The sequence below is a fragment of the Cebus imitator genome, unplaced genomic scaffold (genome assembly GCF_001604975.1).
Source record: "Cebus imitator isolate Cc_AM_T3 unplaced genomic scaffold, Cebus_imitator-1.0 Scaffold39, whole genome shotgun sequence".
In the NCBI taxonomy this organism is placed as follows: domain Eukaryota; kingdom Metazoa; phylum Chordata; class Mammalia; order Primates; family Cebidae; genus Cebus; species Cebus imitator.
This window is the reverse complement of record NW_016107354.1, coordinates 6,469,513-6,496,745: the sequence shown is the minus strand read 5'-3', so window position 1 is coordinate 6,496,745 and position 27,233 is coordinate 6,469,513. Positions and strand designations below refer to the sequence as shown.

General features: G+C 40.7%; 1 protein-coding gene across 5 annotated transcripts in view; it reads left to right on the top strand.

The window, feature by feature from the left end:
* The first annotated feature begins 5,972 nt into the window (after positions 1-5,972).
* The window catches only part of SOX6 (SRY-box transcription factor 6), a 669,339-nt gene continuing 648,078 nt past the window's right edge, over positions 5,973-27,233 (top strand). The window contains exon 1 of one of the 5 annotated variants that reach the window (XM_017525625.2): positions 5,973-6,387. The gene's annotated coding sequence lies outside the window, so the exon portion shown is untranslated. Of the gene's footprint in view, positions 6,388-6,823; positions 7,200-7,644; positions 7,839-9,443; positions 9,685-27,233 lie in introns of those variants that run through there. The other 4 variants (XM_037737508.1, XM_017525623.2, XM_017525632.2 and 1 more) reach the window with 4 other exon arrangements.

The following is a 27,233-nucleotide window of genomic DNA, read 5'->3' as shown; positions in this document are numbered from 1 at the left end:
CGAAAGCGGGCTGAATTGACTGTAAAGGGACTTCCGTTTAGATGAGTTCGGTCAGAATTTCAGAATACGCGCGCGCGCGCGTGTCTCTGTGTTTGTGTGTGTGTGTGTGTGTGTGTGTGTGTGTGTGTCTGTGTGAGTATGTGTGTGCTCGTGCGTCCTCGCGCGCTCGTGGAGGCAGCGGGAAGTGGCGATGGGGTGGAAACCCTTGGCCGAACCCGTTTGGGACGCCGCGAGCCTCTCCTGTATCACCTGAGCCCGCAGGCTGAGCGACCCAGAGGGCTGGGGCTTCGGAACCACTCTGCACCCCGAGATGCCTCAGAGTGCGCAACTAGCAAGACAGAGAGGCTCTGGTCGCTGCCGCCAGCGGTAGATTTGTTAATCTCGTTTTAGTGACACCCATAATTTATGAGTGAAGAGACCTGAAAAATAAAGCCTGTAGCCGTGCTTGTGCCCTTCTCCAGGGTGCATGCCGGCTGATCTGAGTGGCAGGGGTAGTTGGGGGTGGGGAAGAGAGAAACAGACAGCGAAAGAATAAACGTGCGGCAGTCACACAATCTTACCTCCGGGACGAAAGGACACGGTTCCTAGAACTGAGATTTCCATAGCCCGTCTGCATCCCAGCTGTTTTTCCCGTAGGCGCTTTCCTGCCTAACACCGCCTTCTGACTAACTTGGACAAGGCTCGAGCTTCCCCCCTCCTTTTTTCCTCCTTTTTTTTTTCTCTTTCCAGACATTCCCTAAACTCAACCCAGGGCAAATCCAGAAGTCGGTACAGTACAGAGCTTCCATTCAATCGTGGGGGGAAAATCCAGTTTACAGTTTCTCTTAGGCAGATGGAAGAAGTAGATGGTTACAAGACTTTGGCAGAGTGCGTGGGGATGGCATGGGGTGTTGGTGTCAGGGAAGCGCGATTTCTCTTAGGTTTTGGTGCTGCAGGTAAGGTTCCCAGATTCCAGCTGCCCTTGTAAAGAGCTGCAGTGGCGGTGAGAGTGGAGGGTGATCCGCGTCTGATTAGAGGGGAATGGAGGAGGGTGATGTGGGGGAGAAATGGACCCTGTACAGGCTTCACGGACACACATTGTCTTAGTTCGTGTCTGTGCCGTCTACGCTGCCTTTGGGGCTTTTTGAGCAAGGTAGTAAAAGCCAGGCTTTTTCTCCCCTTCTTCATCGCCATACCCCCCGCCCCCCACCCGCTTCAATGTGTTTAAAAACAAGTGAATACCCTTCTAAAATAAGTTAAAATTCTTTCTTTGACTTTCCATTTGAGATGCCAAAAGGATTAGATAAATGAAACTTTATTTACGGAGGAGTTTAACCAGAGACTCAGCGACATCTCTGGTCTTTGGCCTTATTCTAATTTTATGGTGGTAATTACCCTTCGCTTCTTTAAGTGCAATAGATTTATTGCCTTAGAGACTATGCACAGTTTGATTGAATTATTCATTTTTTTTTCTTTGGTGTAGACTGCATCTGGGGACTCTGATGTGACGTGTAGATTTTTTTTTTTTTTCAGGAACAAAGGGAATGTGGAAATGAAAGAGAGAGGGAGAGAGAGGCTGGCAGATGTAATGAGACGCGGTGAAGGTGTACGCAGACTGGCACTCCCACTCCTCCCTTCTGCTCTCACTGCAGCCCTGGGTAACTCGCAGGCTAACACAAACAGCTTTTCTCCCGCAGCCTGCCCTCTGTCACTGTAAGTACATCAGCCTTCTCTTATCAGCATGCAGATTCCAGCCACGCACTCCGTTAGCCTGGCTTTGCACCTTAGAGAGCAGAAGCGCATTTAAAAATTAACTTTCCTAAGCTAGGAAAGGCATGTCTGTGAAACTTATTTTTGATTTATCTTTATTTTTCTTTGGAAAAAAGTTCATGCATTTTTACCACTTTTTCCCCACCTCCTTTGTGGCGGTGCTGTGCCGCTACTGTCGCTACCGCTGTGATCTTCCTAACAGAATGACACGCAGATTCAAATGAAATTTAATGTTATTCTCTATCCATTTAAAGTCGAGGGACCATGCCTTGTCCTTTTGCAGAAAGACGTCTTAAAGAACGCAGGACATTATTCAGTTTGCTTTTTGCTTTTGTTGCTGAAACACGAGTTCCGACCTCTTTGAGGCAGAATCCCAAGGGCACTGTTATTTGGGAGTTCAGGTTATTTGGTTACTTCAAACTTAAATGAAGTGCGATGGTCAGCTGGAGTGTTGGTATGTTTGTTATCCCCTTTTAAGGAAACCAATTGCTAAAACTTCTCCGTACTGTACTTAAAGTTTTAAACTTCTTCCCGTGTCTGGCTTTTACACTCTCTCATTTATTCTTCGTTTCAGTAAAAGTTCTTCTCGGTGTTTGGGAGTGATTGACATTTATGCTTGGCCAATTCATACAGTAGCAATGAAGTCCTTCCTGAAAGAAGTTAGCGATATGAAATCATGTAGGTCTGAATTGTCCGCCCGGATGGTGTAAGGAGTCTTTCAAAGCGGGAATTCGAGGTTTTAATAGCCGTTATGATTTTTGCGTGGGTGTTTTAAATATTAACTTATCAAGCAGAATTAATTGCGTTGTACTTCCCAAGTTCAGGAGGACCTCTCTCCAGGGACCGTGCGCGCCTTTCCTTTTGCGTGTTCGCGCCTCTTCTCTGTAGGTGCGAGGCCAAAGTTAGCAAAGCCGAATTGCCTTTGCTGGTTGCGGTGCGCAGGGACATTCGGACAGCACAGAGGCTGCGACTGTTGCGGGCAGGTAAGTCAGCCCCACCCGCTCGCCCCTCCATCCTACCCAGGTTCCCCCCATCTCAGCGCCTGGGATTCCTTCGTCGCTTGGGGCTCTAACAAGGGATGTGAGCTTATGAGTGCCTGGATCTGGCTACGGTGTGCCTGGGTGCCCTCTGCGCCTCCGGGTAATTCTCCGAGCCCGCAGGCCGGTTCGGACCAGGTAGGTGGAGAGCCCAGCACTTTAGCGGGCTGCTGCGCTTTCCGCCTCTCCCAGTGCTTGGTAGAGCCAGCGCCCGAGGCTTTAGAGGAAACTCTTATCTCGCACCCCCGCCCCCAGGGCCACGTGTCACTCCTTGCACAGCCTGAAGTGCGGCATCAAGACCCCAAATTTTAGTTTCCTTTCTTTAGGGATCAATATTGTTAGTTGCTCCGGGTTCCGCCTTATCAATTTACTTTGCTATCAGTTTATTAGATAAAATCTAAAAAGGGGTTCTGCCGTTCCTTTTCGAAAGGTTCATCGGCCGCGTATCAGGGCCTTGGAGGCCAGAGATCTTGATAATGTCTCCTTCTTTTCCTTCTTGCCTCCCGCTAGCGGCCTGCATCTGGTCGGCAGGGTCAGTCTTGCTCACCAGAACCCCAAGTGCTCTGTGATTTAAAAAGACGGATGCACTGGTATTTGGAAAGCCAAACTTGTCGCAGCAAATTGGAGGACCCAGTCGCACTCCAGCCTTTGGGTCCCTGATGTTTCACCTCTCTAGGTGGCTCTTTCCTGAGGACTTGGTCTTTGAGACTTAATCTACACCCCTCTTCTCTCTGCAGGCATTTAGGACAGGTCCTTCAATGTAGACCTCTTTAGGCTTTGGAGAGGTTTTTTGGCCCTTGTGGTTGAGTTCCAGGACAGACGGTTGAGGAGTGTGAGGCTCTGTTCCAGGCCCAACTACTCTCCTACACACACAGAGGAGATCTGACTCCAGTTTGGGCTAGAAACACCAGTCTAAGCTTGTCCCTTGGGCCTTAGAGGTCAAAGGGCCAGTAGGCAGTTCTGGGAGCCCTGGCCTTTAAGAGCTGCCCAGCGAGGTGCCAGGGCTTACCTCTCGGCCTCCAGGCTCTGGTGCCTAAAGACATACTTTCCAGTCCTGAAAGTCACTGTAGGTGGTGGAGACACGTGATTTCCTGCTGAGGACTAACCCTCCTCCCAAAAATCATCAAGTCAGTTTAACTCACAGTCCCCAAGCATTGTATTTCCTCCTGGGCCAGGAGCATATACTGTTCCTTCTGCCCCACTGATCCTAGGTGCTCATCTTGACTCTTATCTCTGTCTTTTTCTTATCTGTAGTTTAGATGAAAGAAACCTGGAGTATACTTTAAAAAGGCAGTATATGATCGACAGCTCAGCTTGTTCCATCTTCTGTGTTTGCATCCTGTCTCTGTTTTCTTCAAAGTTAATGTAATAGAGATGAGACTTTCTCCCCTTTATCTTTGATGACTTCATCTGTGGGAGGTCTTCCTCATGTTGGCAACTTTAGATTGCCGTGCAACTTTCTGATTTCTCTAGTCACCATTCCTGACTCTTCTCTTCTGGTCCATATGTCCTTTCATAAGTATCTTTCAATGAAGTGTCTTAATGAGGCCATCTCATATCAGTTTCTATACAGTAAGGATCTCTCCTTCACAAATCTCTGTAGGTTATGCTGGTGCTTCAGCACCTCTTTCCCAGCTTTTATCTTGATGTAGTTTTGACTTGCCACTGACCTCGGTTTCTCAAATCTAGTCTATTTCTTTGGGTCAGGTTTAAGGCAGGCCAACCTCACCTTGTCCACACTGCCTCTAGTTAGCCCTGGGCTGCTATCAAAGCTAGTTTTCTCATCTATCTTTTATATTCTGCATCTCTACTATGTGAGACCATGATTATTCCCTGTCCTGGTCCTCCAGCTTTTTTTTTTTTGCACTGAGATGAAGTTCCAGGTGTCTACTTCTTTATGACTTTCTATAGCCTTCAAATCTGTAATCTACCCTACACATGAATCAAAGGGAATCTTTTTTTTTGGGGGGGGGGTCTTTTATTAACATAATTTTCTACACATGACTTAGGCATTTATATATGTCATCCTGGGTGACTGAAACTGTTTTCATCTTCAACAATCTTTAATCCACCCATCTTGAAATTGTTTCTCCAAATCTTTTCCTCTACAAAGTTGAGGTAATATACATATATCACCCACTCAATCCCATACAATGCAGACTTATCCATATAACGATTGTGGAACTATTCTATTTATTGTTGTGAAAGTATAATAACTTTTCTTTGGTGGTTTGTACATGTCCTGTTATTTATAATAATTGGAACCTGTAAACTACATAATCCATATTGTCCCCAAGAACACTGACACCTACATATGTTAGGAATATCCTGTGTGAATTTCTTTTACTTTTTTTCTTTCAATGCCTCCTCCTCCATCGTTTAAAATGTTTCTCTTTCCCCATTTGCTGAGATCCTACTAACTGGTGTGTTTTCATCTCTGCTTCCTTCCTCTCTTTCTTTTCTCTCTTTTGACTGCTTCTCTTTTTCATTTTCCTTCATCCTTCTTATTGTTCAACCTAATATCCACCCTTCTTGTCTTCTCCCTGGTCTGCCCGTTCCCCTTCTCTCACAACTGACTTTTGTGGTCCAGTTCTATCTCTTAGAACTTAACATACAGCCCATACCTCCTTCTGTCACCTAACTTTTCCAAAGCACAAGCTACCATTCCTATATTTTCCTTTACCATTTGACTTCCTCACTTTCTCCAGTTTGCTCCTGTTCCCCCGCCCCCCAGCCCCGTTGCCTACCTTTTCCCGGCTACAGTTTGCCTTTCTCTTGACTCCTCCTCCCAGCAGCCCTAGCCCCAATAGTGCTCTTATGGTCCTTTTCCCCTCAGCCTGCCTCTCCCCCGCCTAGTGCTTGTCCGCATTCTCCTCTGACCCCGACTCTCTCTCTTTTTTGTCTCCTTCCAGTTCTATCATAATAGTTGTTTCACCGTCTCTTTTCAGGCGCTTTCTCCAATTCCAACCTCTGGTCTCGCCGGTCTCTCTGCCCTCCTCTCTCATTGCGGCTGTCTTGCCTTTGCCTCCCGCTCTCCCCTCCTTCTTCCCCCGGCCCGCCCTCCTCCCTCCCAGCTTCTCTGCCTGGCTCGCTGCCTCCCTCGCCTCTTGTCTCGTCTTGCCTGTGTTGTCTGGGAGGGGAGCCCTGCCTCCTCTCCCTTGCTCAGATCAATGCCCTGGCCACTCACTTTCTGATGTTGCACGACGGGAAATGCTTTGAATACTTACGACATGGCCGCTCACACTGATTGCCAAGATTGACAGCACTAACCATCGCCTTCACTTGTTCCAGGGTGAAGCCCCTAGTCACCCCGCTCCGCGCGCACCTCCTGGCACCCCGGCGGCAAACTTCTGCCGCTCTGCGCTGCCCCCACCCGGGGCGGGACACCCCCGCAGACTTGAGTTAACGGGCCGCGCCGGCCGCTCCGCTGGGGGGTTCTGTTCCCTTACTCCCCGGGCTGTGCCAATTGACCTAGCACCGACTCCCCTTCCTTTTAATTTTTTTTTATTTGTATCTTTCCCTTTTTCTTTAATGCCATTTACTCCCGCGGCGCAGCGCACAAGGAGCCCTCCCGTGCGGTACCATCCTGGAGCCCGCCCAGGTAACCGGGACGGAGCGAGCGATTTCGAGAGCTTGGGAGGCAGAGCCAGGTCGAGCGGCCCGCTGTGTGAGCTACCTGTTGGGGCGCCAGAGGGGGCAGGGGGCAGGAGCTCAGTGCCGGGCCGCCGTCCCTCGGAGCCTTCCGCTCCTGCCCTTCCGGGCACTCCAGGGTTAGTTTCTGTGAGCTGGGACCGAGGGGCTGGGGCAGGACAGGCGGAGGGACGAGAGCCGAGTGAGCGGAGCCCTGAGAGGGCGCGGGTGGCCGAGAGCCGCCGGCTACCCGGCCGGCCGGGGCGGGTTTGCGTACTTGCCTGGGGAGGGGAAAGGAGGAGGAGGAGCGGGAGGAGGGTGCTCCGAGGGGCCGACGCGGAGGGGGAGTGGAGGGAGAGAAAGGGGCCCGGGCGCCCGCCGCTCGCTGGCGGACGCGCGGATCCCAAGGATGCGTCCCCCTCTCAGAGAGTTGCGCCTTGTTCCGGAGCCGGTGACAGATCTGCCTGGCGGGCTTCTGGTTTTCTCCCCTTCACCTCCCCCCTAAAAAATTCACTCTGAGAAAACACATGTAGCCGTAGATAACTGTGCGTAGGACTCTGAGGCAAAAGGGCAGGGACAGGGACACAACGCAACCTTTGACAACAGAAAGCTGTTATCGCCATCCTAAGTATTCGTCCGGAAATCTGTCTGCCCTCTCGGCCCACCTCACTCCTCCACCTCCGCTTCTCCACATAGGTATTCTAATCTATATAATTGGGAATGTTGTGAAAAAGAAGTCAGGTGGCTTAGAGAATGAATTTGTAAGTCTCCGTGAAGTTTGAGGTAGGTATTTCATTGAAGTTCGCGCAAGTGTGTGATAGAGGAAGCTTGTGTGGCTGCGTGTGTAGTCATCCCCCCTCGTTCTGTGTAAGCAAATGCGTGTCGGCTTTGAAGGTTCAGATGGGACCGCTGGGCGGTAATGCCCTCTGTGTCCACAAGAGGGCAACATCCTGAGGGCTTTGTGAGCGCCGTATCTCTTGTTACCGCTGCAGGCTTGGGTTTAGAGAAAGTTATACTGAAACTTCTAAAAAAACTGATATCACATCTTATTTTGCGGTACTAAAAAAAGAAAGATATATTAAAAAAAAGAAAGAAAAGGGAAGTGAAGAGAGAAGAGAGTAAGAAAGAAAAAGGCAGACAGCTAGCCTACCGGGGGAGAGCTCTAGTCACACCGAGACTAGGGGGAGGGCTGTTTTAATTGTGGGTTTGGCCGACTGACGACTGGAGTGCCCTCCTCGGCTGTCTTAGTTGTAGCCGGAGGTCATGTAAATCGACCTTAAAAGAATGCATAAGCCATAAATTAAAATAAACCCTCATCCAAGGGCTGATCCATAAGTAGACAATATCCAACCTGGACAAAACGGGCTTCCCTTGCGAGCCGACCTAAACCGCATCCCCCAAAGAATAGAGACTAAATGCAAAGTAAGTTTCGAAGCAAATATTTTGTTTTCTTGAAAAGTGTTGGGTTGATTCGCTGTGTGACTGCGACGCCACAGTGTTCGGAGCGCTTCCGCGTCAGCCAGGCTCTGGGTGCGGGAGGTCGGGAGGACCCGCTGAGCTGCTGGGCTTCTTAACGCTACCCCCACCCCACCCCCATTTCGGTTTGGAAACTGGCTGTTTGTGGGGTTGACGCTGGCCGAGGGCGGGCGGGAGTCGAGGAATCTCCGCCGTTCGCTCGCCGGGATGAAGTTTACTCGGAGGAGTTCATAAAGAAAACCCGGGTCGCTAGAAAACGCGTGCGCTCCCTCCTCCCATCCTCACCCCACAGCCGCTCCGCCGCAACTTTCTCCCGACGCCGCACGAGTTGCCTCCGGCTACCTCCGCTTTTCTCCCTTTCTTCCCCTCCCCCCGTTTTTGGACAGCACTTTTTAATGATCTTTTCAGGAATAAACACATCAAATTCCAAGCCCATCCGAAATCCAAGTGCTAACTAATCTGTGGTCTTCTTTACCCTGACCGCGAGGGCAGTGGTGCCTGACCTGGCGGGAGCAGGGGTGAGGGGTAGCGCAGCCCCACAGGGCGCGGACTTCGCCACGGAGTCCGCCGGCCGAGCGCACGGTCCCCGGCACGTTTCTTCCCCGCCCCGCGTTCCTGAGCCCAGCCGGCGCCCTCGGCGTCCTGCCCGGGCCCCGCCGCCCGCTGTTCCCTTGCAGCCCCAGACGAGGTCCGCTGCACCGGGGCTCGGCCGAGGGCAGGGGGCGGTGCTGCCACCCGCTCCGGGGCCCAGCCCGAGCCCGGCCGCTCCCGCGGGAGCTGCTTTTTTCCTTCTCCCTTAAAGGGCCGGACAGAGAAGGGAAAGGGGTTGTGCAAAGGCTGCTGGGGTTGTGTGCTCGGACGCCTAGAGGAGCGGCCCGGGGCTGCTGAGAACAGATTAGCTCTGTGTCGGGCTGCTTCCCGGGCGCTCCACCGAGCTTTAAGATAAAAAGAAGTGGTGTGTTCGGAGCAGATAAAAAGGTGGCTGTCGCCAGCGTGTTTTGAGTTTTATTTACGCTGTCTTAGGCTGACCAAGTTTGAAAACTTTGTTTTGTGTGAATCGCCAGATATTGAATATGGTCTCTATTTGGGAACTAAAAATAAGTCTTCGACTGAACTGGCGGGGCTGGGCTGTTAGCGAGATGGGCTGTCCTGGACTGCTTTTGTGTGTGAGACCCAGTGAGGGCCGCGCTTGAAGTTTAGGGTTCGAGGTTGCCCGAAGCCGTCTTTGCGGCAAACTGGGCTGGGCTCCGGACCTCCCGCTGCACTGTCAATGGGCGCTCGGATGACGTCCGCGTCCCGGGCGCCGGTGCCCGCCGCGTACTCCTGCGGCCGGGCTTCGGCCCTGGCTGGGCGGCCAAGCCAGCAGCCTGGGGGAGTAGAGATGAGAGAGGGCCTCGCCACTCCCGCCCACCAGGGTCTTCTGTCTCCTGCCCTTTCTAGTCACATGCCCAGGTTTTTCCCCGGGTCCCGAGGAGAACGGACACCCAGCCCCGCCCAGTCTATTTCTAGGAGGTGGGTTTGGTGAATAAAAAAGGTTAAGTGGTCGCGTCTGCGAGCTGGTCCTTGGCGAGGGGGGACGGGACAGGACGGACACCTGGCAAGGCCTGCCCTGCCTGTCCCCCCCACCCTGGCCATCCCGCCCGCCCACGGCTGGCCTCCCTAGGCCGCATTCTTACGCTAAGTGTGAGAGGCTGTGGGAAAAGCAATCCTGAACGGGCCAAGGGCCGGCGAAGCTGATCCCGCAATGGCATTTTGTTTTGAACAGTTGCTGGGGTTGACGTTTCCTCATAAGGTAAGGTGTCACTGGACAGTCGGCTGCCCAAATGCCACATGTATAATTAGCCTGCGCACTCAGCACCTCGTCCCCGAGGCCCGCAGGCACGGGCTTGGCTGACCCGGTCCGCTCAGCTCCGTTCTGGGTTCCAGGATTCCCGAGGGAGGGCCGAACCGGCCAGGGCAGCCTCGGGAGGCCGTGACTGAGAAGAATGTGACAGTGTAGCCTTGTCTTGGATTTTTTTCTCTTTTATTCTCTTCCTATTTTATCTTCTTGTTTTTCGGCTGTTGAGGAACTATTGGTAAGAGGGGTACTGAACAACAGCGCAGAGTGCAGACTGAATGGGGAAAGGAGATGCAGAGAAAATCTGGCAACATACCTATTCTTCACACCCCACCCGTGGGAAAGGGCTGCTAGTGCCCCTGTGTCTCACCAACCCAGTAAGACCACCCCAGGCTTGGCATTGTATGTCCTAGCTTGGGTAGGGACTTCAGGCTTCTAGGTTGGATTGTTCACCTGTCTGTGCGCTCCCTCCAGCCCCCACTCCCAAAGGTTTCTCAGAAAGTTAGTATCTGCGCTCTGATTGCAGCTTCTGGTTTCCCCCTCCAGGCCTAGCCGCTTGGGGCTGCTAGTGATCACTGTGGGAAAGCCTGGGCAGATCTGCTGTCTTTCCCTGTCTCACTGTCTCACTCTTGTTCGGCCTGGGGTTCTTAGGAGCAGCGCCTTGTTCTCTCTGCCCAGCTTGTTGCTTGAGCTTCCTACCTAGCTTCCCAGATCCCAGTCTCAGGTTTGCTTTAGCTTGCACTCTCTGGCAGAGACCAGATTTCTGCAGCCGTGAACATGATTTTCCCTCTGTCACCCTGTGCAGTTACTCTGGAATTCAACACTCAGCATTAGGCATTTGCATCAGTCTCCCTCCTCCTCTTGTTTCTAGACCACTCACATATGCGTTATACCTACTAGAGGATTCTTTTTTATTTCAAAACAAAGAAACAAGCAAACATCCCAAACCTTTCACAAGTTTAGTGGGGCAGGGTTAGCTTTTCTTTCTTTTTTCTTTTTGAGACGGAGTCTCGCTCTGTCGCCCAGGCTGGAGTGCAGTGACACAATCTCCGCTCACTGCAACCTCCGCTTCCCGGGTTCAAGCGATTCTTCCGCCTCAGCCTCCTGAGTAGCTGAGATAACAAGCGCACACCACCACGCCCAGCTAATTTTTGTATTTTTGTAGAGACGGAGTTTCACCATGTCTTGAACTCCTGACCTCAGGTGATCCACCCACCTCGGCTTCTCAAAGTGCTGGGATTACAGGTGTGAGCCACTGAGCCAAGCCCAGGTTTAGCTTTTCTATGGTAGCAAGAGTGCACGTTTCTTTGTGGGAAATAGGGACACAGTTTATAAGTTGTATTTTCTTCTTGTTGAACGGATGAAATATTTCATTTTCTTATAATAAGAGAAAAGTTATGACTGATTTATGTATCTTCTGTGCAGCTTTGAAAGTATCTTCTTGAATACACATATGTGAACACATGGGCAGTAGGCCAAATGACATGTAAATTTTTTTCCTCCTACGTTCTTGAAAACCCCATAAGTCCAGAGAAATTGTTCCTATTCTTAAAAAAATAAAAAAAAGCGAAAAACCAAAAAAAAAAAAAAAAATCTTTCAAACTCTGAAAGCATTATTAGGTCTAGTTTAAGATCAAAGATAGTAAGTAACCAGGATCCAGATATCAAGTACCAGGGCATTAATTCCAAGGACATAGTGACATCCTCTGTTGCTCTTCTCATGTACTTCCAACACCTTCCTTCTCTTCTCTTTTCCACCATATTTCTTCAGTTCCAGTGGCAAAACTAGATAGATTTTTGTTTATTGTTTATCCTGTTTATTGTTGCTTTTATTTGTTGTTTTGGAAGTTATGAGAAGGAACTTTCTCTTACTATATATCTATTTCTTAAAATGTACAAAAAATTGAGTTCTTTATTATGGATCATGATATAAAGTCCTATAATAATATTTTGTGTCACTACAATACAACATTATATTACAAAGACAAATATAAAAATATTAATAAAACAGTATCAAGTACTATACCTTAAACTGATACTATAATGGATTTGGTAACTGAATGCCTAGAAAAAATGAGATTAAGTAGGAATATTATATTGTCTGTTGGGCATTTTTTCAATAGTAGCAGAAAACAACAGATATTTTTCATTTTAGGGAAAAAGCATATATGTATGATATATTAACATAACTGGCAAATCTTTCTTTTATAATGATTTAAAACATATTACTGTAAAACCATAAATGATAAATTTTGATGGCATTATTGAGATTTTATGTCTGTTTCTATTTGACCTTTTTTAGGAATTATTTAGATATTGGTCACTGATGAATTTGCTGCACATATCTATCTTGTATTGAAGGTATTAGTGACTTTTGAATAACTTTTTTTCAATAGGTACAATATTAGTACAATAGGTACTGGAATAAATGCATTTTCTTTTGAATAAGATAATATTTGTTGGCTTTAACCCCTACTTTTAATATTTTCTATGCTTTTCTGTTTTGTTTAGTTATGTATCTCTTTCCATATTTGAAAGTACAATAGGTACTGCAATAAATGAACTTTCTTTTGAACAAGATAATATATATTGGCTTTAACCCCTACTTTTAATATTTTCTATGCTTTTCTGTTCTGTTTGGTTATGTATCTCTTTCCATATTTGAAACTCTCTCTCTTGTTAGTGAGAGAATTCATACATACATATATTTTTCACTATTTACAAGCAACAGTCTATGAAAGTACAGAATAGAAAACCAAAAATTTTAGGTTATCTAAGAGCTATTTGTTTTAATATAGTTTAGGGATGCCTATATATCAATTGATGTTTTTGAAGTCAGGTGAAACATTCCATCAAGCTAATGTGTCTGAGAATACCATATCAGGCACAGACAGGTACTAGAAATGATAAAACACACATAACTTACAGCAAGATGATTTGCAGTTGGGATGTATTATCTGCTGTCATGAGGTTAGATAGGCCATATTACCATTAAAAAATTAATCAAGTTATATAGGTATATAAGATTTAATGAGAACAGATTTTATTATAGAAATCTGCTAAAAATGAACAAACATTCACTGCTGTTTAGAGGAAGCAATGGACTATTGTTGGGTTTGGATTGCTTCTTAAGAAACATGCCTCTCTATTATTTTTTTCTAATAAGGAAAAATAAGGTATTAGAACATTTTCATCCTGACTGTATTCATTCTCACTGTACATTTTCTATTGATTATGCCCTGAATCTCAACATTCAAGTAAAAATCCTAGTGCTCTGATATACTGAAGGAAAAGCAATTTTTATTACTGTAAGCCCATTTTAAATATGTAGCATATCCTTTTGGCTTGAAGCTCTTCAACTGTGATCCGAAAACTTATTGTTTTGGTGAGTGTTGTATCAGAAACTTTCATCATCCTTTCATTATATATTCACTGTTTATTCACACAAAAGTGTTTTTTTTTCCTTGTTCTGTGGAAAAGGGTAAAAGCTTTTCAGTTAATTATTTTGTTTAGACATTTAAACGAACTGGAAATAGTTCAAAATTTGCATATGGTTTTTGATAGAGCTTTTAAAGTTTTAAGTATTCATAGTAATAGTTTGGATAGAAATATCAATTGAAGAATGTGGATGGAGGGTGTAAATGGAATATCATTTAAATCTACTGCAGACTCTTTCAGCTCCAAAAAAGAGTGCTGGTCTGTTTTTCCTCAAATCTGTGGTAGTCTTAAAAAAGGGAACATGAAACCCTAAAACCTCAGAGAACCAGTATCGATTCAGTTCCTAACTGCAAATCCTTCATATCTTTGCTCAAAATATCCAACTTTACACCAATATTAGCCATTCTTTTTATAGTGATACCATGCTTAGTAAAAAACTTCTAAGCACTGAGGTCAGGTGTTGAGATTGGATTCTAGTTTATTTTTTATGAATCAGATAAAGATTTCTGTGCATGAGACCATATGTGAAGATGAGAGAACAAGAACATTTCCATATCAAAGGCAATATATCTGAAGCTGCATGGTAATTAAAATGCAGTGGTTTGGACTCTGTGCACTAGCACTTAAGCAGAGCATTGCTGGGACCTTGTGCATCATGCAGGCGGTTGCCTCTTGCATACTTCTTGAAATACACTTATAATTTTGTACAAACATTTATGCTAGTCCACACTTTTCTGTGGATAATTTGTATTTCATCCAAACCATTCAAAGTAGAAGTTATTTTTTGAGCTACCCCCTCATTATGGCTTTTGTGCATCAACTATTTTTATTCTTCTTGTTTGTATTTCTTTTTACCAGAATGATGGCTTGTTTATATTCAGAATCTCTTCTTGCTCCTCTAAGACCCCTAATATATCACTCATATTTTATTATTCACTAAAAAAACTTTCATTTTTAGGAAAGATGTGAGTTATTTTCTGAGGTTAATTGTAGATGCTGTAATCTATTATAAACTAATAAACCACATTAAAAATCAACTGCTTACTTATTTCTACTTTATAATGCTAATATATTTAGTAATCCTCACAAATTTGCACAACACATATATTAGAAAAAAATCCTTTTTAAGATCCTTAAAGAAAAATTATGAAATGTTCCTTTTCATTTAAATAGCATGAAAATGTGTAGTGGCATTCTCTTTCATGATACTTCAAGTGAACAACAATCATTTGAAATTATAGAAATCTTTGTATTTATCTAAAGAGTTATCTCTTTCCATTTATAGGGGGATGTTTGATTTTGTTTGTAAAGAACTGAATTAATATTTTAGCCTGCAATTATTTGGAGATAAAATAGTGAAATACAGAATCTAACAATTGGCAGTCGCATGTTGTATACATTTTAGAAATTTTTGCATCTTTGGTGACCAATTTCAATTTGCTGCTCTGTAATTTTCTGGCTTTTCTATTTCTGTATTTGCTCTCTTTCTACGAACACTTCGTTGTTGTGCATGTGGTGAGGAATTCATTGATGTATTTTATTTACTAAGCTCCCATGGTCTGTAAAACCTTCTAAAGATTTCTCTAGATTGAAGCACCATGTATTGAAGAAGCCTAATGTGATATTATTAAATCCTTTAAGAGTTTTGTGTGTTTTAACTATTTTAAATCAAATTACTTAAGCATATTTATTTGATGCTCTTCAATGATGATATGTATAAATAGGCATAATAAATATAAGATAAATTCAAAGTGCACTATATGATGTACATATAAGAGTGTATACAAACATTCTATGTTCTCTCGGTTCTCTCTTGATCTCTTTCTTCTCAGAAAAATCTCCCAGGATAACCTTTGAAATCATCTGTTATCCTTGCTACCTTCAATAATTTGTTGTTTCTAGTCATCTTAAAAAGAGATGAATTGTCTATCTTTAATATATCTATTCAAATGTAAAAAAGCAGAAGGGACTTTATGCTGTTTGTGATTTTGACTTCACCGAGCACAATTTCTTTGCTCTTTGAAAAGTAGCTCTTTAAAATTAGACAAAGAAAATTAAAGATGCTTCACTTTCCAAGGCTGCACAAGCCCAATATGTAGAAAAAGGGAAATGCAACAGATTTTTTTAAAAGAGCATACTCATTCTCAGGCCCAGTTGCAAATGCTACATATTATACTTTACAAATAGGTCATTTAATAATGTGAACACTTACTAAGTTCTAGACACCCTGAAGAGCATTTTTGAAGCCATGAGTCTTTACTTTTTAAAGATTTTCTCTTCTTCTGAAGATTTTCATATTTGGTAGGTGGGGAAACCTAGGTGTGATTGTCTTGATGCTAACCAGGTTATTTATAGAACTGAGTAAGAATGCCCACAGCTAAGAGAGAGTAGTTCATTGTTTTTTCTTGGGAAGGAATATAGAAGGTCAGGAATATTTTTATTTTCTCAGAAATAATTTCCAACTCTGTTCATGGGCATTGAACCTTCTGTGTATGCTAAGTCAGCTCTTCTCCCAGTATATTCATGGTATAATCCCTAAGCCTCAGTTTCCTTATCTATAAAATGGGAATAATAATAATATCTACATCGTAGTGTTGTTGTGAGGATTACATGAAATAAATGACTGTAAAGCACTAAGCTGAGGGATTGGTATAAAATAAACATTTAATACATGTTATCTATTACGGTTGAAGTGGTAGCTCTACACTTACAATTATCTGGATCTGGCTTCCCATTCCAGCTTTACTACATAATTGCTATGTAATCTTCGGGAAGTTATATAACTTGCTTCTTTTCATGTTATATAAAATAGAAATAGCAATATAGGTTCTTAACTTTCTTTCCTTGAAAGGAGAATTAATCTATGGTCTGGAAGACCTGGGATAGAGTAGTGACTAAATGTAGAGTTTACATGTTCAACTTCTCAAATTTGATAAAACTACAATTCTAAGGCCTAGAAGAGATTTTGAAAGGTAATTTCATTTGTCATTGTCATATAGTATTGATCACTCTTTCTCCATTCTAATCAGTTAAGAAGCTCTCTTTATTTTGAAAGCCTGCCAAGAGGAGATTTTATAATCTTTGGTTATATGTATCAATGATTAACACCAGGAATTTCTTTGTGTCAAATATACAGATCTCAATCTGTTTTCTCTTGCTTTCATTTTAAGAAAAAATGAAAGCAGACAGTTTTCTTCATTTGAATGATAGACCTATATGTGTGAAGACCAAAATTAAACTTCCAATTTTGATTTTTTTGAATATTTCTTTTTGCTTTATCTTCTAAACTAATTTTGTGACCTTGGAAAAGTAATGTAACCTTTCCAAATCTCAGTTTTCTAATTTTAAACATAGGGATGGTGATATAATTTATTCCATGGGTTGTTAGAAAGATTAAGTTTGAAGATGCTATATATATACATAAGTGGGTAGAACAGTTCTGGACAACTGTTTTAGGGTAAACTGACAATAGTCATATGATCAGTACAAGAACTATGGCATGAGAAAGGCTCTTAATTCTCTTATATTTGTAGAACTCCTCAGCCTTTAAAGTGCTTTCATATTCATTGCCTCATTCAGTAAAAGGCATGTGAAGTAGATAAACTTACCAGTCATACTAACTTTCTACTTGATATGAATCAATGTTTCAGTTGGGTTTTGCTTCAGGATATTACTCACTGTAAACAAAGCTTGTATGTTATAAACTAGAACTGGCTTTTTTGGCCCTCTTGTTTTCTAATTTCTTTGATGTAAGGTCAGTGCTCATTTATTGTATTTTCAAACTTACTTCCAGAGCCAAATTATTGCTGCATTTCCCATACACCAATGTAAAAGAATAATACCATGCTGATCAGAAGCATTAAACATCAGTTCTATATGTCTTTGATTAATACAAATTAGAAAATTACTTAACTATTATAAGTGTGGCAAGTTTGATAGAAAACGATCTTTCAAAATATGGGGGTCATGAGGGAGAATTAATAAAATAATCCTTGATGGTGAAAAGGCTGAGAAGCACTTGATTATATAATTTTAAAGATGAAAATGCATGGTACTAGTGAAGAGGTATGCATACAGGTGATTCTATACAGTGCTAATTACTATAATGGTGTTATGTATAAGAGCAGAAGTACCTGTGTCAGGGAAATCTTGTAGAAGATGGCCTTTGATCTGTGACTTAAAGGATGATGAGGCACTGGCTTTAGGTAACATCCTAAAGAACACTGAACATGGGGGAACATTTGATAGTATAACTAGCTTTTCTGTAGATCTGACACTGAAATGTCTCGTACATGTTTTTTTGTGATTCCTAGAAAGGCTGTGTCTGTCATGAATGTAATATGGACATAACCCAGCAGCTTAGCCACTGCACATCTCTTTCTTAGATCAGTTTTGTGGTCAGGAACATTGTGAATGCATTTTAAGGTACAGAGGAATCTTTCAAATTGTTACTTTCCTTCATATATGTCAATTAAGTATGAAAATTACAGTAAGTGGCTTATTAATATATGAACTGATGATCAGGGCTGTGAGTTAATAAAATCTTATATCTTATGCTGTAATACACTTTGAGAAAATGGACAAGCATGATCTTAGAGAAAGAGCTGTGTCTGAAAGCTTTTAGATCTAGGTGTTATTTCTGTTTCCCTTATGTGTTGCTGATCTTTAGGTGCTTCATATTTATAATGAAATTTTTCCAATGGTAAAGTTGATATCTATCATAACTTCTTTTTTATTGAGAGATAATATGAAAATAAATTAATCCTCAGGGTGATGATTTGAGGTTTTTAGAAGAAACACAAATTATGATTATACAATGATGATCATGAAACAGCGGTAGTGGCAGAAGCAGCAATAGCAGCAGTAAACCCTATCTACTCCTGATAACTTTCCAATAGGGATGATAAATCCACTTATTAGTTTTTTTGTTTTTTTAAGCTTTCTGTTTGTTAGTGTTTTTAAGAGATGGGGTCTTGCTCTGTTGTCCAGGCTGGAGTACAGTGGTAAAATCATGGCTCACTGCAGCCACTCCTGGCCTCAAGCAATCCTCCTGCCTCAGTCTCCTGAGTAACTGGGACTACAGAAGTCTACCACCAGGCCTGGCTTTTTTTTTTTTTTTTTTTTTGGTAGAGGTGCGATCTCACCCTGTTGCCCAGACTGGTTTGAACTTCTGGCCTCAAGTGTTCCTCCTGCTTTGGGCTTCCAAAGTGCTAAGATTATAGGTGGAGCCATCATGCCCACCTAATTTTGTCATCTAGAAACTCATGTTTTCTAATAACTTTTGAATACCTTTTCTCTGAGCCAGCAGCCCTTCTTATATATTTTTAGTTTGGATGCTCTCTGGTGTTTAATAACTTGTTTCTCCAAGGTAAACACACTTACTGAGTTTTGCAGCTTATATGACTGTGACATAATCACTTTCTGAAAAGAGATTGGTGGTCACATAGGCTAGAGAAGCTATGGCCCTGGTGTACAATGGCTTTAACATATTTTCCTCACCACTGCTTTGGCATCCTGGAGACTTCCATTGTTGGTAATGCTGTGCACAAAATGATGAAACCTCTACATTAAAAAGAAAGGTTCTGAAATTGAGTAAAGGAGGGGGAAAAAGTAGTGAAAGTTATAGAAAACAGTTTAAAAACATCCTCTTAGTCTTATTAAATTAGTTATGATGCTAAAAGCATCATATTTAAGTAACATCTTCCTTTAAGATTTTCAGTTAAGTTCTTTAATTAAAGAAGCAAAAACCAAAACAAAAAGAAAATAAAAATTGAAATAATATAGCAGCTGAACAAAGTTTAAATAACTTGGAACACAGCATATTAATCAACGGAGTCTCAGGAACATTTTTTACCCCTGACTCTGGAGAACTAAATACATACGGAAGGAAAATTTTATTGTTTTAAAATTTCTTAGTTGTACTCCTTTCCCACTACAACGATGCACAACGAAAGTAGATATATTGAGATTTAAAAAAGGATTTTAATCTTGGAACCCTTAAAGGCATTTGAAGGGAAATTGCCAGCTTTTCTGGTATCAAATTCTTTAAATGTTTACAGATTAATAGTAAGTCCAGATAATGCGTCCATTTGTAGTTTTTGTGTAGGTTTGTGTAATTTTACAGCTATGCTAATGCAGGCGCATGTACACTGAATACTATTGACTTTTGTGTTCTAAATTGTGTGGCATTTTGTAACAGGTTTATTTTCTGTAAGATATATATATATTATTTGAGTTATATATATTATTTGAGTTATATATATATATACACACACACATACACACATATATGTATATACCTAAACAACCTGTGTTGGGTAGGACTAGTGAACTTAGAGACTCATATTCTTATGTAGGGCATGACAGGGAAAGGATGAGAAACAGCTTGACTTTTAATTATAACACCTTGGGCTGTTTTCCAAAGGATTCGTAATTAGCTTTGTCTAAGTTGTGAAGTTTTGTGTTTGATTTCTTTGTTATATCTACATGGAAAGTTCATCAGTGTTATCAGGAGCTATGTAAATAGAGTATATAAAAATATGCCCATTTATATTGTACATGAATTTTTTTCTTTTTAAATTCTGAATTTATTTGTATAAAACAATACTGTTTTAGGTGTTAAGAGCTTGGGCTTTTGAATCAGCACCCCTGGGATCAAATTTTGTTCTACCATTTACAATTTATTTATCCTCTCTGAATCTATTTCCGTAAGTGTTAAATGAGAATATTAATGCCTTCTTCCTAAGATATTGTGAGAGTTGAGAAGATGATGTGCATAAAACGCTTAGTACCTTGTTTGGTTCATAATAAGTGCTTGGTTGTTATTTTTCTATGAAAGTCTGATTACAGTACAAAAATATCACTTTATGCCCTTTGCATTCATTTTCATATAAAAGAATGGTATAATTAAATACTTGGGAAGAAACTTCTAACGTATATTATAAGCGTTCTGATTTTTTTTTCCCTAAAGGTGGATTTTGATTTGTTCAACATTCTTCCCATCCTTTAAATAAGCAGGGATACTTACTCATTATAAAGGTGATCAAAGCCAAAGATATAGTCTAGAAATCATGGTTTTGGTGTCTTTACTTTTACACTGTGTTCAAAGCTGACCATCATCATCGGTAACACTCAAAATCCATCCCTGTTTATAAAAAGTATTCCATTACTCATTTGTCATGGATCATCCTGAGTAGAAAAGGTTGTTGGGAAGATGGTGGACACTCCCCTGTTTTTATAACTGACTGCCCTTTGCCACTTGTTCTTATCAGCCCTATTTAATGTGCTATTAAACTTATCCTTTGAAATTTAAATTTTATCATATTTTTCATTTTGGGTATTCAAATTTTTTTCAAATTGGCGAGGTAATCTTTATAGACAGATATAGAAATATCTATATGTACTTTAAGCTTATCTTTTATTTTTTTAACCTATTTATTTGCTGGCTGATAACTCCAGTATCTATAATTTCAGTATCGAGAGCCATAGCTGGCCTCCACTTTTTCTTAAGATTCTTGCTCAAGGCACCTTATTTTCTCTTATGCTTAGCTGTTTTGTTTTGTTTTTGTTTCAATGAGCTAATCATGTTCCTCAGAATATTATTTGCAGGGATTCTCTGAGGCCTAGAATGAAGGGGAACTCTTGTAAAGAGGATTTCCATTAGCCTTGCCACATTCTTCTGCATTGTCTTAGCACTACTTTCACATCTTTGGGCCGTTACTCTTCTTTTTTGATTCATACATATGCTAGTTTCTGCAATTTAAATACCAATAAAATAGGACATTTGTATCAACGTTCTTTACATTTTATGAGGCTATGCTTATATAGATACTAATTTTGCTTATTTAACAAATTTATATCTGAGATAATTTAAAAGACAGAAATATGATTTTGTTAAATTTAGTAAGAGAGTAATTAAATTATATGGTCATTCTAACTTGTCCCAAATGAACTCTCTATTTAATATATGTATTTAAGCAATATGTATATTGCTAGTGCATCTTAAAAGTAAATATCTTTGATAATTAACAAAATGCTTGTTTCAGTGTTATCACATAGTAACCTATAGCTGGTATCTTCCCTGCTTGATTGGAGTGAATGTAGGAAACATTTTTAGTACCTGAGGTCAAAGGGGCATAACTTAGTATATTCATGGAGAGGAAATAGAGTTCTTAGGTATTCTAGATAGCCTAAGTGCAGCAGGAGAGTATTGTTGGTAAGGGTGAGTCTGGAAAATTCCTCTGGCAAGACAATTTTAAGGTTTGTTTGGGAGAACTTCTGACAGAATAGTGGTTGCCACATTTTGGATAGAGCACACCCTAAGGAAAACTTCGCTCATGAGCCCTAATAACATGTACATATGTATCTCAAAATTTAAACATGTACTATTTTGCTAATACATGCTATAAACATGTTCGTAGGTAGGTATTGAGTAAAAGAAAGCTATATAGGTGAAATAATATTTTAAAACAAATTGTGGTCCCCCAAATCCTATAATTGAATATACTTTGTTATTTTTAAAAGTCTCAGTGTAATACTGTTGGATGGCGATTTAAAGATCTGATTTTAAGTTCATTTTACTTTGGTACATGGCTTTAATGCTGCCACAGCTGAAAATGATATTTCAGAAAGAAAAATAGATGCAAATGGGAGAAGAAAGTCATTGACTGCATAAATTAATTATATACAAATGTATGTAAAGAATTTTGTTAAAATTCGGATAGTAGCCTCTGTCTTCCCTGACATTGTTTTTGCCAGTGACGTTGAAGGTATAGCATTTTTATATTTTTTAATATATGGACTCAAAGCCCACTGAAACTTTTGGGAACATCACTAAATAGGTTAGAATATTCTGTTACCAATTTTTAAATAGAAAATAGATGAAAATTTTTGTAGGTGATAGCATAGAAGTTTTGGAAACAAATATCACACTATGATGGAGTCATTTCCAAACGTGTTTTCAAAATATTCTTTCATAACATAAATCAGTTTGGAAAAGGATTTACCTTCTCATTTGATAAAATATCACCTTTGTCTTGAAGAACAGATTAAGTTAGTTTGCTTCTATGTTTGTATGTATATACCTAATTATCTTTCTGAAGTCTATCTATCTGTCCGTCCATTTGTCTAGTCTATGTGTTTGGTAACATATACTCATAGTTTCTTGTCATCACATAAATGTTTAGCACATGTGTTTTTTTTTTAAAACTTATTCTCAGGTTTGGGAAACTGCCATAAGATAAGCAATGGAACTGCTGGATGGTGCAAACAATTCTCATGTTTATCCCCTTTCTCACTTCAAAGCATTATAAAGATTTTACTATGGTTTATAGGCCTCTTTAAAATTAATTTTTGTGGCTACATAGGTGTATATATTTATATGGTACGTGGATATTTCGATATAGGCATACATTGCATAATAATCATATCAAGGTAAATGAGGTATCTATCACCTCAATAATTTTTTCTTTCTTTGTATTACAAACAGTCCAATTATACTTTAGTTATTTAAAAATGTATGATTAATTATTGTTGACTGTATCACCCTGTTGTGCCATCAAATACTAGATCTATCTATATTTTTGTACCATTAACCATATCCACTTGCCCACCTCCCTGACTACCCTTCCCAGCCTCTGGGAACAATCATTCGTCTCCATGAGTTCAATTGTTTTAATTTTTTTAGCTCCTACATGTGAGTGGTAACATATGAAGTTTGTCTTTTGTGCCTGGCTTATTTCACTGAATATTATGACCTCCAGTTCCATTCGTGCTGTTGCAAATGACAGGATCTCATTCATTTTTTGGCTAAATAGTACTCCTTGTGTATATGTACCACATTTTCTTTATTCATTTATCTTATAAGCCTATTTTTAAAAGTAATTCCGTTATTATGTAGCACTAGGCTTCAATATTTGCTACAATTGCTTGATTGTGAAAGACATAGTTAGTGAAGTCCATGGTACTATGGTACTATCTCTGTAATCTTATCCTTTTGTTCCTTTAGTTCAGTATGCAAATGTATAGAAAGAATTTTGTTAAATTCTTAGTTTTCCTTAAAAATTTCTTTGTCTTAAAAAAAAAAAAAAGGAATTTGTTGAGATAGAATCTTTCCTGGTACATATTTAAGTGGCTCACTAAAAATTAGCCCTTTGCCTATCAAACATAAACTGAGGCATGTTGAGAAATATGTACATTCATTCCTCTGAAAAGCAAGCATCCTATATGACATTTCTTTTTGCAAATTTTCAGCCAAGTTTTCTATGTGTCTTTCAACATTTGGGCACTATCTATTATACAACCCCAGAAGACATAATTCACACTGCATTGTAGGTAAATGGTGACTCCAGAGTTGTGCATTATGCAGTGCTGATTTTTAGTTAAGGGAATGTATTTAAGTTTGTTGTGAATATTATTTTTTGTGAATTATTTTAACTTTTTTTTTTTATATATAGCCGCAGAAAGAACAAGTACTCTTCTGATAGCATGTAACTTTTTATCTTCTATAAAAGAACTTAAGAAGACCTTTCAAAACATTTAAGTTTGGTGAAATTTTGCAAAATACTGTTTGAGCATTGGGTATGATTTTAAACATTGTTGGAAAAATCGCAGCAATATACATTTATATTGATGTGCTTAGTTTTTAAATGTCTTGCTGATTGTAAAGGGTTCATATTATTTAATATCTGAAAGTACAATAGGGCCAAATATACTGTAAATAATACTAGATATAAATCTCTATCTCAAATTGTCTTCTTGATAATTAAACAAATTTTGGCCTATTTTTTTGGTCAGATATGTATGGATCATCATTATTTCTATCCTGTAATATGCCTGCTATTGAGCTACTACTGGTAGTATAAATGTCAGCTTGGTCATGGTCTTGTTATCATTAAGGCTTACATTATTATTTATTTATTTATTCTTCTGAGACAGAGTCTCACTCTATTGTCTAGGCTGGAGTGCAGTGGTGCGATCTCGGCTCACCGCAACCTCTGCCTCCCAGGCCCAAGCGACCCTTCTTGCCTCAGCCTCCTGAGTAGCTGGGACTACAAGCATGTGCCACCATGCCGGCTAGTTTTTGTATTTTTAGTAGAGATGGGATTTTGCCATGTTGGCCTACCTGGTCTCAAATCCCTGACCTCAGGTGATCCACCTACCTCAGCCTCCCAAAGTGCTAGGATTACAGGTGTGAGCCACCGCACCCGGCCAAGGCCTACATTATTAATATTATCCTTAAGCTATAGTTTATTTGGAAGGATCATTTTAAACCACTTGGACATTTGTTCAGGGTTAATTTAGTCAAAAACTAGATTATATTATCTACAATTATTCTCTTTAACCCATGATACTTCTGATATTAGATGTTGCACATTAAGACATAGAGACTCAATCTGCCAATCTGTATTTAAATCTAGGTAAGGATTAGTTTTTCTTACATTTAAAATAAATAAATATACCCCAGTATATTTACATAGTATACTTTTAGGACGTGTGTATGCACTTTGGAGACTACTGGAATAGATAAAACTGGGAAAGAGAGGTGAGAGCATGATGAGTCAAGGAGTCTCTAGATGATACTCTTCTGGTACATAGTCCCTCTGAAGAATGTAGCCATTACTGAAAACCTAGAGCAGGAAGTGGGACTACAGGTTGACTGATATTGAGGTTTAGAAAGCAGGAGTATGGTATGTATATTTTTTTTCGTGGGGGAGGTGGAAATTTTTTTGGTCTCACTCTGTCATTGAGGCTGGAGTGCAGTGGCATGATCATAGCTCACTCAGCCTCAAACTTCCAGGCTCAAGTGATCCTCCTGCCTCAGCCTCCAAAAGTGCTGGGATGATAGGCCATCATGCTGTGCTAATTTTTTAATTTTCAAAAAAGAGACAGTGTGTTGCTATGATGTGTGAACTCCCGATCTCAAGTAATCCTCCTGCTTTAGCCTCCCAAAATGCTGGGATTATAGGCATAAGCCACGGTGGCTGGCCTAGTGTGGCATTTTTAATATGAGAGAGGAAGCAGATTTAACTTTAAAGCAGATTTATGCTTTAAGGCAAAGCAGTTTGAGTCATTTTGTTGGTGTGAGCGGGTCATCAAAGTTCCATAGTTAAGTGTATTTATCATGTTCAGGAGAGGGGGACAAGTGGAGGATTACTACTCTGCTGAACGTCTGGGATTCTTTATTGTTTCTGCACCCACCCTTCCTTGGGTTTAGGTAAAATCAGAGCAGAAGTTGGGAAGCACAGTAAGGCAGCAGTTAGGGATAGCGTAGGCAAACATTATTATCAGTACTCTCTTATCCCTTTTTCTTCTTTTCTCCAACTCATTGGTGTAATTCCTGGGCAATTTGATATAGTAGCAAAAATCCAGTTTGGGACTTTCAGCTCCACCAATAAACTTTGGGTGACTTTGGCTAAGTCATTTCTCTCTAGGAATTAGTTCTTTCATTGGTGATTGGGAAGTTTGATGATCTCCAAAGGGGTTTGAGCTCTGATACTCTGTTGATATCCATCTGGGATAGTGTTCTGTGCTGCCCCTTAATATAGAACTTCCAAGCACCATGTCCACTGAGTCATCTAAAGTGACAAATGCTAGGAATCTAATTTCATATATGAATTCATGCCAGTAGACTCATGAGCAAAAATGATACAATATTTCTAGCTGCTTCCCTTCACTTTTCCATACAGTTTTTCATAGAGCATATTTCCATAGTGTGCTCCTGGAGTGCTCTTACTTCCTAACCCAAAGTGTCTAATGAGAACTTTGGGAAGGAAGGAAGTATTAGCATCTGAAGGGTTGTGCCTGTGAAGGAGATTGGGCTGGATGAAATAGGCAGGGTATTGGGACACGGCCATCAATTCATTGCATGTGTTTGGCTGGGCTGGCAGCAGTGGCCAGTGCCAGGTTTTTTGAGTATGGTTTCTGTCACCAGCAGAGTTGGCTGTCTTTGAAGTCTGTTAGTTAACCTCTTCCAGAATCTTAGAGTACAACTAGCACTCAAGAGAAGGAGGATGAAGGAATCTCTAGGAATAAAAAACACCCCTGTTTTCATTAACAACTTAGTTCTCCTCTTATACCAGTTTTTTGAAGCATTTAATAAATGAACAGATTTCTGTTTTTCTCACATTCTTTTCAGTATCCATTTATTTTTATGGATGGAGATAATATTGATTAATGAACTGGATGCATATTGCCAAATATATATTGAGCAGTTTTCACATATAGACATATTTCTGGATGCTTTCATTAGATGGTGATAGTAATAGTACCTATATAATAATTTTTGAGAGGTTTTATGAAGCTAATACACTTGGAAAACTGCTTGATATGTTGTAAGAACTCATTATACATTACTGATTATTATTTTATTATTTACACAACAGCTCTGGGAGGTAGATATCATTATTTTAGTTTTATAGAAAAGGAACTTAAGGCTTAGAGAGGAAAAATGACATGCCTGAGTTTACATAGCCATTACGTGGCAGAACCGTAATCTAAATCTAGATATCCTGCCTTGAAGTTCTATGGCATTTCTGCCGTATAAATGCAACTCCCTGTAACAGGCAAGTTAAGCTAAGAGATTTTCCCCAGGTAATCTACAGGCCAGATAATAAGGAGCTTAGATAATGGGGATAATCAAGAACCGAACATATTATTATGTGGTGTTGAATTTCAGCAGGTGTGGTTATGAAGGCAGTCCTTGCTTTGCACGGTGTGGTGTTAACTGAAAGTCTTGTACATCATAACCCTGTTTTCACTTTGTATAGCTCTTATTTCAGCTTTACACAATTGTCATGTCATGATTTGATCTTAGTTATGACAGAATCATGTAAAGTGAGGATATGGCTGCAATATGCACTAATTTCAGTTATGATATAATGCAAAGCAAGGACTGTCCCTACTTCCATGAGTTTCACATTCACATACGGAAATTCTCAAATTACCTTTCCTTTGGACTAGTTAGAGAATTCATTTCTATTTTATGACCCATTGTCTTTTTTTTTTTTTTTTTTTTTTTTTTTTTTTTTTTTGTGACGGAGTCTCCTGTTGCTCAGGCTGGAGTGCAG